General features: G+C 61.8%; 1 protein-coding gene across 3 annotated transcripts in view; it reads right to left on the reverse strand.

Annotated features, from left to right (window-relative positions):
- The window catches only part of KCNQ1 (potassium voltage-gated channel subfamily Q member 1), a 356,534-nt gene that overhangs the window by 336,972 nt on the left and 634 nt on the right, over window positions 1-18,928 (reverse strand). The gene's annotated exons all lie outside the window — the stretch shown is intronic.

An 18,928-nucleotide genomic window follows, 5' to 3' on the forward strand; every position in this document is an offset into this window, starting at 1 on the left:
GGACAGAAAGCTCTCTCCCTCTGCCCGCCTGGCAGGAGCCCCCTGGACAACGCTGGCCAGCATTCTTGCAGCCTGGCCATGGGCAGGGGCCTGAAGGCAGCAAGGTCCCCAAAGGGCTTTCTGTCCTCCCAGGGACCCCGTTCCCTTGGGCGAGGCTGACGCCACAGGCCGGAGCCCCCAAGGCCTGGCAGGTGTCGATGATGCTGTCCTGACTCCTGCTCCAGGACCAGCGAGGGGAGCAGGGAGGCTGCAGCCACCAAGGCCAGTGATACCAACTAGCCAGGCCCTTGCCCCTCGGAGGACGGTGGTCTTGGGACCAGAAGGGAGGACCCCAGCACCCCGTTTCCTCCATGACTCTCGCTCTGTGAGCCCCAACTCCTCCTCCTGCAGAGTGGGAGATGCACCAGGGAACTGCAGGGCAGGGAGGGCCACGCCTGGGGAGGGGTCATGAGGAGGGGACCCAGGGTCCAGGCAGGCACTCCGAGGTGTCACTTGCCCCTTTAGAGGCCCTGCTCTGCTCTAGACCTCAGATTCCCCAACTATAGGATGGGGCAGCAGGTCCCCAGTGTGTTTGCATCTCTTTAACAAGGGAGGTCACCGTCCAGCCTCGTCGGCGACACGTCCTGGGCAGAGGCCTCAGGAAGAGTCAAATCTGTTCCTGAGTCACCTGGGGCAGCCTGGGGACAGCTGGTCTCCGCCCAGGACGGGAGGGAGTAGTGCCCTCATGCCCAGCCCCGGAGCACACCGCCCCCACCCCGGGGAGGCAACCCTGAGGGAGCTCCCAGGGAGGAGGGGTCGGGTTACAAGTCAGGCAGGTGCCACCAGGAACCGTCCCAATCCAGCACCACCCGGTAAGGCTCAGCTCCCACTGCAGCCTGCCAGGCTGAGGATGACCTTTCCTGGCTCCCCGGAGGCACTGCCGGTGATCGGCCAGGCCAGGCCATCCTCCCCCAAGGTTCTGCCCAGCCCGGGGCCTGAAAGGGCACTGTCTGGCCCATGTAGTACACGTCGGGCCGCAGGGAAGGCCTGTCCGGGGTACATGTGGGTCTCTACCCCACAGGGTCTGCCAGGAGGCATGGAGAGCCCAAGGCCACCACCCCCAAGACCTTCTCCCCACCCCAGACGCCACAGGGAGGTTCCCCCGGAGGAGCACAGAGGTCGGATGCGGAGGACCCGGCCCACCATCCCTGTCCTCCCTGACCCACCGCCCCGCCTAGGCAGGGGGCCCAGCTCCCCAATGCCAGGCCGCGGACTTGCCGGAGAGCATCCCTGGCTTGGGCCCAGCCACCCGGGGATATCCAGGCGGCAGGGAGACGCCTTCCCCGGGCCCCCTGCCCTGGCCACAGCAGGCACAGCAGCCTCGAGCTGCCACCCCAACACCCAGCAGGCCCCCAGCCCAGGGCCCCCCAGTGCTGCTTGTCCAGGGCCCACCATGTGAGCAGGACCAGAGCGAGAGGCCAGCCCAACGTAGGAGTGCTGCTCAGAGCAGGTCAAGAAGTAGCAGACAGTCACATGACAGGGGCCAACACCAGCCCTGCCACCTACCAGCGTGTGGCCTGGGCCAGCGTCTGCCCCTCGGGCTCCCCCGTATTCGATAAGCTGCCTTGGCTCTGGGGGACGGGATTCCCTCCAGCTGAGACCCTGGACAGAGGGCATTCTGTCTGAGAGCTGCCGGCTGCCGCCAGCGCCCCGGGCCTCCCTCCTGGACGGGCGACCAGGCCGGTCACATAGGTGAGGCCACAGCACCAGCTGTGAGCCTGGTGTCAGGTCCCCAGGGACACACTTCCTTCCGCGGGAGGGGGCCTCTGAAGGGAGCGGCCTCCATGGGAACTTCCTCCCTGTCCCCCGCACACGGAGCCGGCTCCTTTCATCCCTGGGCAGGACTCCCTCAGACTGGGGGCTGCCCTCCATCCCCGAGCCCACTTGCGAGGGTTCAGCCGGGTGGTGGCCTCTACACCAGCCAGACTGTCCTCCAACCTGGAGGAGCCCCCACAGGTCACCCCAGACCTGGGCTGAGTGGGCCCCCCAACACAAGCCGTGCGATCCTGACCCCGTGACAGAGGCTGGGGTCCCACACACAGCGGCCCTGCCCGCCCCACGCCACTCCCAGCCCGTCTCCCCAAGGACAGGACTCAGGAGCACACGGGTCTCAGTGCCCAGGGGCAGCCGGGCACATGCCCCCAAGTTACCCTCCTGACCCCATACCACACTCAACCCAGTGGGACTCTCAGCCCTGGAAGGACGAGCAAAAAACTCCCCAGGGGCCCAAGACGTTCTCGGGGTCTTCTTGTCACTTATTTTAACAAAAATGTTTTATTATTTTTAAACAACCAATATTTTTAAAGCAGAAAATTCAGATAAGCAAAAGTTTACAAGTTGCAACTCAGAACCCACACCCAGGGTGACCACGAGGAACCCCTCCCCGGCCGGCCCGAGCTGCGTCTCAGCCCCACGAGCGCACGGCCGGCCATCGCAGCCATCAGTGCTGCTTTCCCGCGTCAGTCAGGCCCAGCCCACGTCCTGACCAGCCTGCCCAGACCCTGTCTGTGTCACACTGGCCACAGCGCTGCCCTGCTGTAGAGACAGGGCCCGTGGTCCCGAGCCCACTTTAATGAACAAAACCCAACGCCCAACCAAGAGCCCCCAGAACAAGTTGCCCTCTGGGTGCTGGCTCCCGCCTGCCCTGTGGTGGGTTTGCCGAGCAATCCTTGGGGAGGTGGCCCCGTGGGGAGGGACCCCTGGAGCAGCTGGGTGCAGCCAGGGCCCTGTCACCAGCCGCGGGGCTGACCCCCTCCCAGGCAACATTCTGGGGTCTCAGGAAGTGGGGAGGCTGCTGCTCAGAGCCGCGTCCTCCAAACCTGGGTTCAGATCTCAGCCGCAACACCCCGGGAGCTCCCTGACTGAGTGTCCCCGCCGTGCCGGCATGCAGCACCCGGAGCACTCCCGATGACCACCCTACCCCCGCCCCGGAAGAGGCTGGAAGGGCCCACGGACACCCTCGGGGCGGCGTGACTTTGAGGTGGCAGGCGGCCCAGCAGAGAGGCCTTGATAAGAGCGCGGAGGCGGGGCCTGCCCCGGGGACGAGGCCAGCCGGGCCCGCAGAGCCCCCAGCCCCACCCATCCCCCCCCCCCCCCCCCCCCCGCCCCGTGCCAAGGGCAGCCAGAACATTCCAGCGCTGCCCCGGAGGTGCCACGCCTCCTCGGAGCTGCACATGGGGACCTTGAGCAGCCCGTGACCCGGAGGGCAGACTGGGCGGGGGGAGGGAGGTGCGCAGAAAGCAGCCTCTGCCTCCAGAGGCTGCGGGGGCCTCTCAGAGTCCCCCATTCCCCCGTCTTCCATTTCCTCCTGGCCCAGCAAGGTAGGGATGGGCCTCTCTGGGGACATAAGGAGGTCAGCTGGTCACCCGAGGGCACACGGCAGCTCAGGGACAAGCCAGGAGCAGAGCGATGTGTGGGGACCCCCCACTCCGATCACACGCAAACCGGGGCTTCCTGGAACCCACCTGTCCCCACGTCTCCAAAAGGCCACAGCTGCTCTCCCGCCCTCACCCAGCAGCTCGAGAGGCTCAGGCCAGGCCGCGACCTCGCCCTCTGAGAGCCTGCGTGGCTGCATGGCGTGCCCGGAAGGACCTGGACTCCTGGCCAGGCCACGTGGCCGCTGCTGAGCCCGGCCTGTTCCAATCACCCCCCATTTGCCCCCGACTTGGCAGCAGGGGGGTCTCCTTCCTGCTCCTCCAGACGGCCATGCCTCCCCACCTCCCGCCTCTGCATCTGTTGTTCTCCACCAGCAATGCCCCCACCCTCAGGCCCAGCCTCCCCGAGCTGTTTGATTCTCGGTGGGGGTGGGATCACCAAGGACCACCCACCCCTCAGAGTGTAAGCACCTTGAGAGGAGGACCAGCCCTGTGACCCTTCCTGCAGCCCCAGGGCACACGGCTCAGGAAGGCAGGCGTCTCATGGGGACAGGGTGGGGCTGTGATGGCTGCCACCCCAATCAGAGCTGATATTGCACACAGTTCCCGCTGTGCTGCCAGAGGCAGCACATTCTGGAAACTGAGGCCTTTGCTGGGAGCCTCCCGGGCAGGTGCAAGACCAGTCAGAGGGAGGAGGTGAGTCGAAACTCAGCACCAGAGACTAAAGCCCTGATAGTGGTCACACCTGATCCGTCCACACCCTGAGACAGAATTCCAGTGTCGGGCCCACCTACATGTGCAGGGACGGCCTCAGAAAAACGAGGTGACCGCCCAGGGCCACACGCTTTGGGGCTAGGATGCACACTGGGCGTGCCCAGCCCCCAATGGTGTCTTTGCCCATGAGGCGCCCTTGGCCATGCTCGTCTTGGGCTGCCCCGAGTCCTGCCAGCTGCTCACAGCTCAGCACCCGGGGCCTGGTCCCCGCAGAGGCAAGGAGGGCAGATGGCTGGGGGAGGCCCCTGCCACCCCTGAGCCCAGCAGGAAGCCCACGGCTGGCAGCAGCACCACAGACAAACGGGGCCCTTCTCCGGCAGTGGGGTTCCCCCTCCAACAGTGCGTCTCCCCCCAGGAAGGGCCTCAGGGCCGTGCCACAGTCAGTGGACAAGTCCGACTCTGAGAGCTCCCTGCAGGTGGATGACGAGGACCCCAAACAAGAAACCAGTACGCCCCACGCCCGGGAGCAAGCGTTCCTCTGAGGGGTTAAGAAGGTCGCCTACGGGGCCAGAGAGGTGCCCCCACCGTGTGCAGAGGCCAGACCGTCCTGTCCCCCGTCCCGGGTGCCTGTCTCTCCTTCCCACACCGAAGGTCCTGGAACACCCAGTACTGCCCTGACCACAGGCCACCTGGACCAGGGCAGCTCCCATCAGCTCCGCCCGCCCTGCAGGCACAGGGCACAGGGCAATGGGTCAGCCAAACTTCGGGCTCAAGGCCCAGCTACAGCTGGATGGACAGATGGCCCCAGTACCTGAGACACCTCCAAGAACGTGGGGCGTGCCTGGGGTGCTGGCCTTGGAGCCGCGGCAAGCAGAGCGGGTGGTGAGCAAACAAGGGAGGCCAGCCGAGCCCCTGGAGCCGGGGCGCAGGGCTGAGACTCTCCAGACAGGTACCATCTGCCCTCTGTACTGCCCGGGGTCCCGGGACCCACTCCTCCAATGAGCGCGCTCCACTGCAGAGCGCCGCTCCCCGCAAAGGCCCAGGGAGGCCGGGCCCTGCATCTGTCCACCAGAGAAGCGCAGGCCAGCGGTGAAGCCCAGCCTGCTCTCAGGGAGCCAGACCACCTGGGGGACTCACCCTGGCCCCGACTCCTGCTCCCAGCTCTGCCACCAGCTCTGCGGGGGACCTGGGCCCATCCGTGGACCCTGAGAGGGTGGAAATCAGACATGAGGCTGGGGACCTTGCTGAGATAGGCAGTAATCTGCAACCCTTCTAGGCTTTAGAGGAGCTCTGAGCTTCAACATAAGCAGTTGGCGGGGCTTGTGGGCTTGGAAAAAAAACATGGCTGTGTACAGCTGTCATTCACGTTCCTTCTTAAATTCGATTCGTCTGAAAGACTGCCGAACCTGCTGTGTGGCTTTAAACAAACCACGAACCTCTTCTGGCCTGCAGGCGCCTATGCATGAGGAAAAAACAAATTCATCAATTCCTGCTAAACCAGTCCTCTGACCAGCCCCAGAGTGAGTTTAAGGAGAAGGGAACCCACGCACTCCAATTCTGTCCTAGACCCCGAATGGGCCACCACTGGGGCAAAGAGTAAGACCCTGCCGTCCTTAGAGCAGCTTGCCCACTAGAGACAGGAGGGGGACTGAGGTGGCCTTAGGGGGTGCTGACTCGAGGGGGGGCGACACGTGGTCATCCACATGTCCCTGAGGCCACCCTCCACGGGTCACTGTGTGGGATGCTGTAGCCCGCCCTCCTGGAAGGAGCTGAGGACAGGGAGTGACCCCCACCCCACACTCCCCTCAAGACACAAAAGCGTCCTCGACGACTCCTGCAGCTCCCAGTCACCAGCTGCCTCAATGACCGGGGGAGAATTCCCACCAGGAGGGAGGGAAGGAAGTCAGCGCCCTGGGGACGGGCTCCCAGAGAGGGTCTTGGCCCGGTTTCTAAATGACCGCTTGTTCCCTCCGTCCCTCGACAGCATCCATCAGAGGCCTGCAGGGTCCAGCTCAGGCCCAGGACTCCCCATGTCCTCGTAGGCTCCCTGTCTGTGGGGGAGGCAGCCCTCGAATGCCCTTTACCAACATGATCACTGCACTGCAATAGGTGCAAAGAAGGCAAAAGACGGGAGCGGTGGAAGGTTCCGGAGCAGGTGACACTGGACCTGAAATCTGGAAGGAGAGAAGCTGACGTGGACAGAACAAGAGGAAGAGCATCTCAGGCAGAGAGAACAGGCAGTGCAAAGTCACTGGGGCGAGAAAGAAAGGGGGCTGGGACCAGCACGTACAAGCACCAGAGGAGGGACCAGGGTGGGGGCAGATCCACGCACCGGGCAGCAACACAGGAACTTGCTTCTAAGAGCAGGGCCAGCTTTGGGGAGCTGGTCAGGAATGTGATCCAACCTACACCTTTAAAAGAACATTCCGGGACTCAGTATAGTCCCGTGGAAGGTCATTTGGTGACACCTCTCCAAATGACAAATGCACACACTCAAGCCCAGTGGCTCCAGTCCGAGGAATGGCATCTGGAGAGCTGTGTGCAGTTGTGCTTAGAAGAGCTGAAAGGTTGGAAATGAACCTAAACACCCTTCGACAGGGACTGGTCACACACACTGTGGTACAAGGGAATACTACGCAGCCATGAAAAAGAATGCTGGCCTGTCACACACTTGACAGACGTGTGCTGTGTGTTCATCATGTGCCGAGCGTTGTTGTAGGCACGAGGATCCTGCACACAACAAAGGACACAGCCCATCCTGAGGGGCTGATGTCCTAGCATTTTAGCCACTTGTTTGTGATTCCACCCCAAATTTTTCACACATTTACCAATCTGTGAATGTTCACACTGAAAACAGTATAACACAAGCCTCTGTGCACACTGACAGCTATATAGACGCTTTGTGCAACCACATAGGATTCCAGGTATAGAAAAACACCAGTGCTCCTTGCCCTCCAGCCCCGTCTCACGAGAGGCCAGCTCCCCAGTAACCGAGACCACACCCCATCGTCACAGGCAACGTGAGCTCCAGACGCAGGACCACAGAGCTGAGACGACTCTCGCATCGTCCTGAACTGTAAACCACAGTGAACTCAGCACTGAAAAAAATCCACGGCGCACTGAAGAAAAAAGTCATGAACGCTGTGGAAACAGGTGTGATCCATCTAAAGAGAACACACGTGTGTCTGCCAGAGTCCTGGGAGGACTCTCATCAGAAAATGGCTGCCACCAGAAGAGGAGATGTGGGTCCAAGAGACAGGGCGGGAGAGAGGGAGGTCACCGTGTGCCATCTGGGACCTTCCCAACGTTGTGACACATTGTGTATCTCACCCCCACCAGGGACGCCCGGCCCTCCCGTCTTACAGCTAAGGGGCCGCAGTCAGTCAGGTGTGAACCCAGGGCTCTGGGGCCCCCTGGGGCTCCTCAAGTCCCCGTCCCAGGGAAGGGCGGGAGCCACTCACAAGAGGATCCCAACAGCCCCAAACCCTCCCGACGTGGCCCAGCCCAGCTTGCGGGCAGAAGGGTCACGAAGATGAGATGATGGCACGGCACAGGCCCTGGCGTGGTGGCAGAGGGCCAGCGACACAAAGACAAAAGGCACAGGTCCCTGGACCAGGTGATTTCAAACAAGATGTTTTCAGTTTGTTTAACCATGACCTAAACAAGGTCACATCCTCATGGGTCCCTAAATGACCACAGACTCTTTCCACGGGAATGTTCCCACTCCCCCACTCCTTTTTTTTTCTTTTTTAATCTCTTGGTCATTTATTTGTTGAAGAAATCAAGCCTTCTGTCCTGCAGAGGTCCCACCTCTGGTGGATCTGGTGGGCGGCATCCCTGTGGTGTGATCCAGCACGTCCCTCCGTCCCCAGGGCTTCTGTCGAGCTTGCAGTCAGACCCAGAGGCTCCGTCGTGTTCACTCGCCTCCAGCCACCCATTCTGGCGAGAAAACCTCGTGGGCCAGCGGGCTCCCAGGCAGAGGCCCACGGTGCCTGCATCCCTGACGGTCAATGCCGACTCCGAGACCTCACCAGGAGCCCCCAAGGATGCTTGAGCCCACAGTCACCTCCTCCGGCCTCAGCCAGATCCTGAGGAGTCATGACCTCACCTGCCATTTGGTTTCCCAGAGTCACATGGGTTGGGTTCTTTCCCTTTATTTGTGGGGGTTCAAAATAACGAGGTGTTTCCCTCGTAGCCCCCAAGGCAACAGCTGGTCTTGCTCCACATTATCAGTGAACTCTGGGATTTAACCTCCCCGAGATACGTTCCAATCCACTGCAGCCCTGCTTCTCCTCTGTTGCATCTTCAGCCAGTGGGCGCATCTTCAAGTTGTCCCCACGTCCTGTGATGTGGCCCTGGTGGCCTGTGATGAGGCTCCTGCTTCCTGGCATGACACGATGGTCCAGGCTCAGCTGGCATGTCCCTGCGCCAGACCTGGACTTGGCCATTTCTCCAGGACCCCTGGTCCCTGTCAGGGGAAATGGAGGCTAGGGTGCCCCTAGCTATGGGCTCGGGCCTTCTCTCCAGCCCCTGCCAGTAAACAGAGAAATATCTTTTAAATAAAATCATCATGAACATTACGTCGGCTGTTTTCTCCCGTGCTAAGAGCTCTGCTCCAATGACACCAACAGAACTACTTGTCTGCCTTAACCCATGATTAGGGGTTGCTTTTTTATTTAAAATTATGGAAACTATTTACATGTTCCAAAGTCAAATACATAAAACAAAGCATATTCAGAGGCGTTCGGGTTCCATCATGTCGCCCCCTCCCCGGAGGTGATTTTTTTATAAGTTTTGGTTTATCCTTTCACAGCTTTTGGTTTTTGACATAAAGCAAGTGTGTAGATATTATAGCCCTCCCGTTATTAGATGAGCAATAGCCCGTTATATTTTTATCCACTGTTCTTTTTCCACTTAGAAATAGATCCCGGTACTCATTCCATAAAAGCATATAGAGACAACACCAGCCTTTTTCACATCTGCATAATATTCCATCTGCTTCCACCACTCTCCCATGGGTGGGCACCTGAGTTTTTCCCATCTTTCTTGATTACAAAAAGCACTTTAATGAACAGCTTTGTGCATAGGTATGTTCCTGGTTTTTTTGCCAAGATCTTCAAGACAGGTTCCAGGAAGCAAGACTGCTGGGTCAGAGGGGAAAAGCACGCATCATTGTGCCAGATCTTGCCAAAGCCCCCTCCTCACAGATGCCACCACTTCACCGACCTTCTGGCAACACAAGAGCGCCATTTCCCCACAGCCTCACCCACCACTCAAGCATGGCGTTTGCAAACGCCCTCAGATTTCCGCCGGTCTGACGGGATCTCGGTGAAGTTTGCATTTCTCTGACCACAAGTGAGTCAGCACGTTCTTGAACGTTGGAGGACTGGCCACCGGTTCTGCTCACTGTCTGGCCACGTCTCTGCTCATCTTCTGTGGGACTGTTGGTTCTCTCTTCTCTATTTTCAGAAACTCTGTCTATAGTAGAGATGTTGACCCTTTCCAACGTGTCACAACCGTCCCCCAGTTTGTCTTTTTACCGTTCAGGTGGTGGTGTCACACAAAGGCTGTTTCTTTCCCACACAAAGGTTCGTATCTCTTCCTTAACGCATCTGGAGTCCGAGTCAGAGTCAGAGAAGTCTCCCGGCCTCGGCTGGTGGAGGCCGCCCTGTGCGTGATTCTGGCACCTGAGTGGTTCTCCCACCCATGTGGAATTCACCCTGGGGTGCAGCGTGAGGAGGGGGTCCAGCCTGACCTCCTTCCTCCTGGCTACCCATTTCCCCAGCATCACATTAAAAACTCCATTTCACCCCATGGGTTAGAGGGGCCGGCCCGGTGGCATAGCAGTTAAGTTCATGTACTCTGCTTCGGCGGCTCAGGGTTCACCCGTTCAGATCCTGGGCGTGGACCTATGCAGCTTGTCAAGCCATACTGTGGCAGTGTCCCACATATAAAAAATACAGGGAGATGGGCGTGGCTGTTAGCTCAGGGCCAATCTTTCTCAGGAAAAAGAAGAGGATTGGCAATGGATGTCAGCTCAGGGCTAATCTTCATCATCAAAAAAAAAAAAAAACCACAACATGTTCTCCCCACTGGTTTGAGATGCTGCCTACATTTTGGCTAAATTTCCATATGTAATTGAGTGTATGCACGGATTTTTTATTCTGTTCCATTACTCACCTGCCTGTCCATATGCCAGAAGCACACTGCTTTAACTAACCGAGCTTTACGTTTTATAATACCTTGAGCCGTCCCAGCCAAGAATTCAGATGTGACTTTTACAAGAGACCAGCTGGAGACGTCTGGAAACAGAAAGCCAAGCCCACGACCCGTCAACATCCAACGTCCAGAGCATGTGGTTCCTGCGGCTGCTCAGGCACCGCCCAAGGCTCCTCCAGGCTCCCCTGGGGATCCCCAGCTGCTCCCCTCCACCAGCTGGGGGGCACCTCTGGGAAGGAAGGGCCTGGCCCTCTGGGTCAGGGGTCCTCTGCTTGCTCCTCGGAGCTGGAGGAGGCAGCCCCCGACCCGGGCTGGGCTGGGCTCCCGGGGCGGTGTCCGTATGGAGAAGTGTTCCAGGGCTGCAGGGAGTCGGGGGGTGGGGTGGGGTCTCTGTCCAGCTGGCCTGGCTTCGGTTCCTGTTTTCTGACCCGCTGGAGATCTCCGCATGGTGCTCAGCAGCTAACACAGCAGGAAGACGTGATGCAGCTGCTGTCCTGAGCGTCCCTTCAGTCTGCCTGAGAGTGTGGTCTGGAGAGGGAGCAGAGAAGGGGGCCCGCCTCTGGGAGACACAGAGAGGAAGCCCACAGCCCCTGCTCCTCAATGAGTCGGCACCCTGTGGGTGGGGGCAGCCGGGAAGGCACCCCCTGAGAGGCGGGCACGAGGCAAGCGTCCCGGGAGGTCGGAAGGGGGTGGCCGTCGGGTGCTTCCTGGAGGCGGCAGAGGGAGCCTCTGCCGACTGGGGGTGAGGGCCAGCGGGGGTGCCCATGGGCGCACACCGGGCACGACACTGGGAAGGAGGCTTCGTCTTGCTTGAAAACATGAGCATCATAAGAGCTTCTGGGCCAAAGTGGAGCAGCTTTCCGGGTGCTGCATGAGCCAAGTAGCTGGGCCTCAGTTTCCCCATCTGCAAGTCACTGAGCAGAAAAGAGGAGCAAAGAGCAGGCCCAGAGTTCCCGAGTGGGCAGGAGCAGGCCCTGGGGTCAGCTGCCCCAGCCTGAGCCCCCAATCCAGGCACAGCAGATGGGCGAGCAGATCGGGGGCCTCTTCAGAGAGTCCTGTTCTGATCGACAGAGCCAACATCCCCTCAGAGCAGCCTGGGACCACGGCTGGGTCTCCCTGTGCTCAGAGGCCTCCACGGCAACAGTGGCACTGGGGCCACACGTCAACCTTCAGCGGGGACCATGCTTCCGCACAGGGGCTCAGGTATGTCCTCAGACACACTGCCCTTTGCCCAGGCCCTTCTGGAAGCAGCAGTCCACAAGTGGACAGTGCTGAGGAGGCGTCAGACACCTGGGTCCCACTGTCAAGGGCTGCGTGGCCCTGGCTTGTCACCCTCCAACCCCCTCTCACCCTCCGGCCTCAGGCTTTTCATCTGGGCAATGAGGATCTGCCCCCTACCCCCAGCCGGGGCTGTTGTGAAGACAGAGAAGTTCCTGGGAAAAGGGCTCTTCTCTTAAACAGGAGGGTCCCGGGGCCTCTGCTCACCACTTTCCGAGACATGCTTCTCCCGAGCTCAGGAATGCCACTGGATAAAAATACCCACAGGCGGCGGATGCCATCAGGTCCGGCCTGTCTGTGGGGCTCAGAGCTGCCGGGCAGCAGGCTGACCGCCACGGCCCAGGCTGGAGGGGGCCAGGAGTGGGGAGAAGGCAAGGAAGGGGCCTGGGCTTCTGAGGCCAGCACCAGGTGACCCCCTCGTGAGTCCTGCTGCATCCCTGCTGGATATCAGGTAAGGATGGAGACAGCTCCCAGTGCCCACTCACTCGGACCCTCTAATGCCCAGGAGCACCGAGACCAGCACAAACTAACGCCCTGCACAGCACCCAGATGGCTGAGCCACCACGGGGGCCCCAAGCACCAGGGCCGGGGGTGGCAAAGAAAGAAGGCATGGCTCTGCCTGTGGCAACGTGGGAAGGCTTCCTGGAGGAGGCGGCCTCCGAGCTGAGCCTCAGCTCATGGTTCTGGGCAATAGGGCTTTAGGGCAGAGGCCTAAAGCAGCCAGATCAAAGGCCTCTAAATGTTGGTCACCCCACCCGCAGGGTGGGCAGCCCCAGGACGCAGAGGGCCAGTTCATCAGCCACAGCCAGAGCAGAGTGTCCAGGCTGGGGCTGCCTGGGATCTGTGTGCCACTCTCAGGAGGCAGCTTCCTCCTGCCCAGGAGCTCTCTCTCCTCTCCTTCCATGACAAGCAGTGGCTTCTGCTCCTCACATGGCCAAGCCACCCAAGGGTCAACATCATGACCTCCCGGCCAAGGTGGGAGGGTGGGACATGAACTTCATCGAGCCTCCTTGGATTGGAGCCCCGGCCGTCAGAAGGAGCTGCTGGTTTCAGGGTCAGGCAGCCTCAGGCACATGACCTCCCTCCCTGAGCCCCAGGCTCCCAGTGCACACAGCAGCCTCCCACCCCCTCCAGCCTCCAGCAGGGCCTCCAGCAGAGAGCCAGGCTGCCCCTCTGCCCCAGCACCCTTGCCCCAGCCAGTGCCCACCCAGGCCAGGCAGCAGAAGACAAATGCCACCACACATTCGGAAAACAGCTCCCGGGGCTCCTATCCTGGGGCACTGCCGGAGGACACCCCCACCCTTGTAACCTAACCCTGCCCTGAGAGTTAGGGCTGTTCACAGCACTCAGGGGGGCCTCGGGAGAGAAATGACTGCTCGTGGCCCTCTCTGCCCTCTGGGGTGCCGCCCGGAGGTTCACCCGATGTGCCCGAGGGGCCCTGCAGCCGCCTCCACACTCTGCCCCTTGCTCCAAGGTGCTTTCTCGAGGAGAGGGAAGCAGGAACCACCTGGCCCTCCCCTCTGTAACCAAATCCGTGGGGTCTCAGTTGAAAGGCGCTAGATGGTGGGGTTCATCTCTTCACTCTCTCCTCTAGCAGCAGAGGCCAGTCACCAGTACACACGAGCTTCCAGAAGCTTCTCTGTGGTATCTCCCCGGGCCTACATGCTGTGGTCTCCCAGCACGGGTCACACGCCCATGTCTCACCTTGAGCATGACCCCCTGCCACAGCTCCTCCTGGGCCCGGCACATTCTCCTCACAGACGGGCCTCCCTGGACACTGTCTCCCTCCTCACGGGAGCCTGACACGAGACTGTCCCGGCCCCGTCGGTCTCACTGGTGGACAGGGTATTGAATTGCAGCGAGAGATGTCACACGAGCCAAGAGCTGGTTTAGATCGTCAGTCTGAGAAGGGCCGCAGAGCTCACCTGGCACCATTTCCCAGACGAGAGAGCTGGGGGCCGAGGGGGGCAGGCAGGGCCTGACCCAGACCCCCATCAGGAGCGGCCGAGCAGGCACGCAGCACAAGACCCACGCATCGGTACCTTGCCCTCCGAGTGTGGTCACAGAGCAGCATCACCCAGGAGCTGCTGAGAAACGAGGACCCCCGGGCTGCTGGACCTGCCGGACCACCCCTCCTTCAGCAGCATCTCCAGGGCATGCTGGCCTGCGAAGACCCTGCTCCTGCCGGCGAGGACGTCCCGCACCGGGAGGGTGAACTGGGGAACCGGCTTCTGCTGTAGGAGGATTCCTGGCATGCGACGCCTGCAGAAGCAGCCTTGCTGGAGTCTGGACCCCAGCTGCTCCTGCTGCTGCTGCTCGGCTTGCCGTGACCTGTGTCCAGCTCTGGAGCACGTGTGGTTCATGTGTGGTTCGGGTCGGGAGCCTCTCGTCATTCCCGGGACGGCACATGGCAGGGCTCGCTGCATTTGTACGCCTGACACGCCAGCTCCCGGGCTGCGGTCACCCTGACCTCAGGCAGCTCGGCTCCGCCAGGCAGGGGTGTGTGAGTGTCCTGGGGCTGCCAAGACAAAGCCCCCAGACCGGGGTCCTGAACTGTCTCCCAGTCCTGGAGGCTGGACGTCCGAGATCCAGGTGTCGCAGGGCTGGTTCCTCCTGAGATCTCTCTCCGAGGCGCGTAGATGGCCCTCTCCTCCCTGTGACCTCACATGGTCATCCCTCTGAGTGTGTCTGTGTCCTGATCTCCTCTTCTTATGAGGATACCGGTCACCGCCCCAATGACCTCATTTAACCTTAACCACCTCTTTAAAGGGCCCATCTCCCAACACAGTCACATTTGCAGGTACTGGGAGTCAGGACTCCAACAGATCTTTCTGAGGGGCACAATCTGACCCAAACAGAAGGACCTGTGTGAACCCACCATGAGTCCACACTCCAACACCTCCGTCACACAAAACGGCCTGTACCGCTGTCCCCTCAACAGCCGGGGCCTGGCGGCATCCGTGTCTTGGCCCCTCCCGCCCAGAGGCAGGTTGTCCTGTCGGCATGTGGCCACCTGAAACACGCCACACCCGCCCTCCCCAGGACAGAGTGCCCCAGCCCCTCCCCCAGCCCCAATCCTGAGACACACCACTGCATGTGAAAGTCCCAGCACATGGGGACCGTGACTGCAAAGGGGCCCCCCCGTCCCTCCAGCGCCCTTGGCACTCCCCGGGTGCAGGCCAAGGCCATGGGCACTGAGCTCTTGGGGAGCGCCAATTCAGTGCCAGGCACGGGTGAACGTTCTCTCCCACCTGAACAGCCCTGTCGGAAGATGCCAGCGGCCACCGAGCCTGCAGAGAGGAGGAGACGCAGACTCGGAGAGCGCAGGGACCTGGCAAGGTGGCCCAGCCAAGGGGCAAAGCTCGGACACGAAGCGTCGTCCCTGCCCCGTGTCCCCACCCCCTGTACCGCCCACCCAGCCCTGCATCCCGAGCCAGGCGGCCTCCTGGGCCCAGACCTCAGTGCACGCTGGGGGGTTCCTTCCAGCCCCAGACCAGCCCCTCTCCTCTCACCACCTCCCTCATGCCCTCGAGGTCTCCTGGGTCCCCCCCCAGCCGGTGGCTCCCGAGTAAGGGATGCCTGTGGTCCCACAACTAATGCCAGGCCATGAGGAGGTGCTTGACACAGGGACAGCAGCGGGTCCAGAAATGTCGGGCTGGGTCTGGGGCAGCAGTGAGGTGTCTCCAGACAGCCAGGGGACCAGGCCCTGCGGAAGGTGACACAGGGAGAGGCAACAGAAGGAATTCCCGGTTTTATCAGGAACTGGGGGCTGACAAATGAGCGGAGGAGTCTCAAAGGGGATGGGGGGAAGAGACCGGACAGCCCATCCTCCTCCAAACCCCAACCCCGCCACGCAGACCGCCATGCGGCCCACCGCGCCCTCCACCCTCCCTAGCTGGCTTCCCTTCCAGGGTCTGCAGAATCACTGCCTGTTGGGCACTTCAGGACCCTAACACCCGAGCCTGGGGGCAGGCGGGCCCCGGGAGCCACAGAGTTGGGGGACGCAGCCCACACACTGGCCTCCTCTTTTGAAAAGGAGGGCCAGCCAGCCTAACAAACTGCCAGGGCCAGCTTCCAGCGCCATCAATGATTAATGCACCCTGTGAAATGCCGCCAAAGCCACTGGAAAGTTCTTGGGAACCCGGGAAAGGCAGGGTGGCGGGAGGGCGGGGACAGGAGGCATGAAGCCAAGTGTGTGAGCCGGGGCGGGGGGGGGCTCTCCACTCACTCCCAGGCCCCTCCCTAAACTCAGCTGCACCCGGATCTCTAAGCAGCTTGGCAACCAGAGTAGCTGCTGACCGAGTGGGGTGCTGTGCACCTGCATGGAGAAACTGAGGCACAGGGGAGGCGCTCGCCCAGGGTCAGTCAGCCACAGTGGTGGCCAAGACCCGAGGCCCGGCTGCGTGAGTAGGTGTGGTGAGGAGCAGCTGGGAAAAGACAAGAATCTCCATGTATCGTGTCATCCTGCAGCCCCCAAGAGCTGGGGGGTGGGGGGTAAGGGAGGAAGAGAGAGCAGAGGGGAGGAGGGGCTCCTGGGGCTCCTGTCCTGGAAGCTCCTCGCTATTCAGGAGAGGGATGTGGTCCCCTGGGGGCAGCCTTCATCCTGCCCTCCAGAGGGGGGGCCCCGCCTCATGGCCAGGGCAGGGATGCTCCCTACCCAGATGATCCCAGCCAAGGGCCACCAGCCAGGAGGCCAGGACTCCTCTGTGCCCTCAGCTGGAGTGGGAGCCACGCACGGTGGGGACACGAAGGGGGTCAGAAGAGGCCTGGGGGGCAGTGCTCAGGGCGGCAGCATCCTGCTCCCTGACCCCAGCAGACAGGGCAGGCCAGGCGCGCACAGGAAGGGCTGCTCTCCTCTCAGCCGGAGCAGGGGTTCCCCGATGGGGGGGACAGGATATCCTGGCTTGCTTCCCCAGCTGCGCCTGGGAGAGTGTGCCCAGCCCTGCAGGGCCCGCCAGGACAGCAGCTCCCACACCCACCAGCCCGCCCAGGGCCCTTCAAGGCCAGGCTCGTCCTTCTCGGGCCGGAAACCAAGCCAGGCCCGGGTCGCAACAATAATCCTGCACGTTTCACAATCCACGTCACCAAGGACACAGCTCTTTCTCTGCCACTATCTCGGACGCTCCTTAGAGCGACACCAGGGCTGGAGCGGGCCTTGTGCACCCCCCCCTCACAGGGCCATGGCCACGCTCCAGCCACTGGCCACAAGCTGCAGTCCCAGCTCGAAGGCCAGGTTCCCTCAAGAGACTGGCTGATTCAGAGAGCACCTGGGCTCTGTGAGTTTCCTGGAGACGTAGGGGTGAGGGGGCAATTTCCCAGGCCCCAAACAAGCCACGCACCCTGCCTGGCCAGGGTCCCCCTCCAGCCCCACCTAGCACGGGGGGAATGTGGCGGGTGTTCACTCCCCAGGGCCACAGCACACCTCTTGCAGGACAGGGCCCAGAGCAGGAAAAGACTGACCCAAGGTCACACAGCCACTCTCAGGAGCATCCCTTTCCCAGCTCCCCGAGGGGAAGCCGCCCCTGCCCCACCAGCTCCTGGGGAGGCTGGGCAAAGGCAGACTCTGCTGAGCAAACTTCCGAGGGCTAAACAATCAGAATCAGGAAGAAAACACAAGTGTAAGCAGAGACTTCCTCTGGGGTGCGGCGAGCCCTCTTCCTCCACAGGGCGACGCGTGCCCACGGCCTGCAAACCCCGGACCCGAACCAGTGGTGTGTCTGGAGGCCCCTCACCCTGGCGGCCCTCCGGGGGTGGGGGGCACTGCAGACCGCCTGGCAATCCTCTGCCCACACCTCCCCACCTTTGCCTGGAGCTGGCGTGCAGGGCCCCAGGATGGAGAAACAGCTGGGCAGGGTCTTCCCCAGGACCCTGCTGTGTGGTCCATCCCACCCTGGACATCTCAGGGAGTCTGGGATCCAGCAGGTGAGGGCTAGGAGGCGGGCAGCCCACATGCACAGCAGCGCCACAGCCTGGTGTTGGCTGGGTGTTCACATGGCTGGTGTGGGACTCGGGGGGTTATCCCTCGGGGTCACTGCACAGGAACATTCCCCCAAACCCCAAGACAAGCCAGTGCTGCTGCAGCTGCGGGCAGGGCCCCCGTCTCCCACAGCCACGGTCACAGCTCACGTGCCCTCTCACACTCTGGGAGGCTGGGGTAGAGAAGAGGCTTGAAGATTGTGGTCCACCCATGCTTTCAGGGACATTGACCCCCAGACTTGCCTGCCCCTCAGCAGGGAGGGCAGCAACCCCCATACCACCTGCACTCACAGCGGAGCAAGGTGAGAAGCTGAGGCTGCCCCGCCCCGCCGCCCCTGCCCGAGATGATGCTCCAAGCTGGTTGGAGCCTGGCTTCCGCTGCATCCTGGGGGCCCTGGTGGCAGCTGCCAGTGGGAGAAAACGGGACCTGGACGCTCCTCTGCCAGGTCTCCCCTGCCCGAGGCCAGCCAAGGCAGCAGGGATGAGCGCCGGGCACCACCATTAGGAAGCCAGAGGGAGGCCACCCGTGTGGCCCCCGGACGAGCCCCCGCAATCAGCGTGGGGATGGCTGAGTGAAGGCTCACAGGATAGAGGCTGGCACCATACCGAGAGGCCGTGGGCTGGGCAGCCAGGAAGTAGGACCATGGAAGGCAGGGAGGGCTCAAGCAGGCAGCAAGGAGGGCGGCCCCGAGGAGGTAACTTCCTCGTGCCCCTGTCCCTTTGAAACGGAGTGCCCTGCCCTGCCCTGCCTCACGCAGGCGCCACACCATGAATTAGAAGCACCTGGGTAACTGCAGGGGCCAGGTGCTGCCTGGAGGGCCCTGCCTTCTCCCCGTGCACAGCTTCCTCTGATTGAAGCTGGCAACGTGGCCCAACCCCTCCCCTCCGCGTGCCCCCTCCAGGCTCCTCGCTTCAATCCAAGTTTTCATGAGCTTGGTTCCTCAACTGGGGCAGTGGGCACTCCCCACCTCCGTGCTGACCTCTCAGGGAACACCACCGCCAAGAGGCCTGACCTGACCTGGGAGGGTCTGTGATGCTGCTGCAGGAGCAGAGGGCCCTCCCCTCTAGGGGTTCCTGTCTTCCCTACAGGGCCACCCTGGGGAATCCTCTCCCCTGCACCCAAGAGCAAGCTCCCCCCCGCACATGTCCTTTCCCAGAAGGATTAACACCTGGACCTTCCCTCCAGCGAGGAGTGGAGCCAACTTCTGGGCTCTGGCACCCCTCCCCAGCTGGCTCCCCCCACACACATGCCCAGGCAGGGCCAGCCGGGAACTGCCCGCCCCCACAGGCTCAGACCCACACGGCCCTGAACTTCAAGGGACAGGCTC

This window comes from Ceratotherium simum, chromosome 34, assembly GCF_057802395.1.
Source record: "Ceratotherium simum simum isolate JZ-2026a chromosome 34, ASM5780239v1, whole genome shotgun sequence".
In the NCBI taxonomy this organism is placed as follows: domain Eukaryota; kingdom Metazoa; phylum Chordata; class Mammalia; order Perissodactyla; family Rhinocerotidae; genus Ceratotherium; species Ceratotherium simum.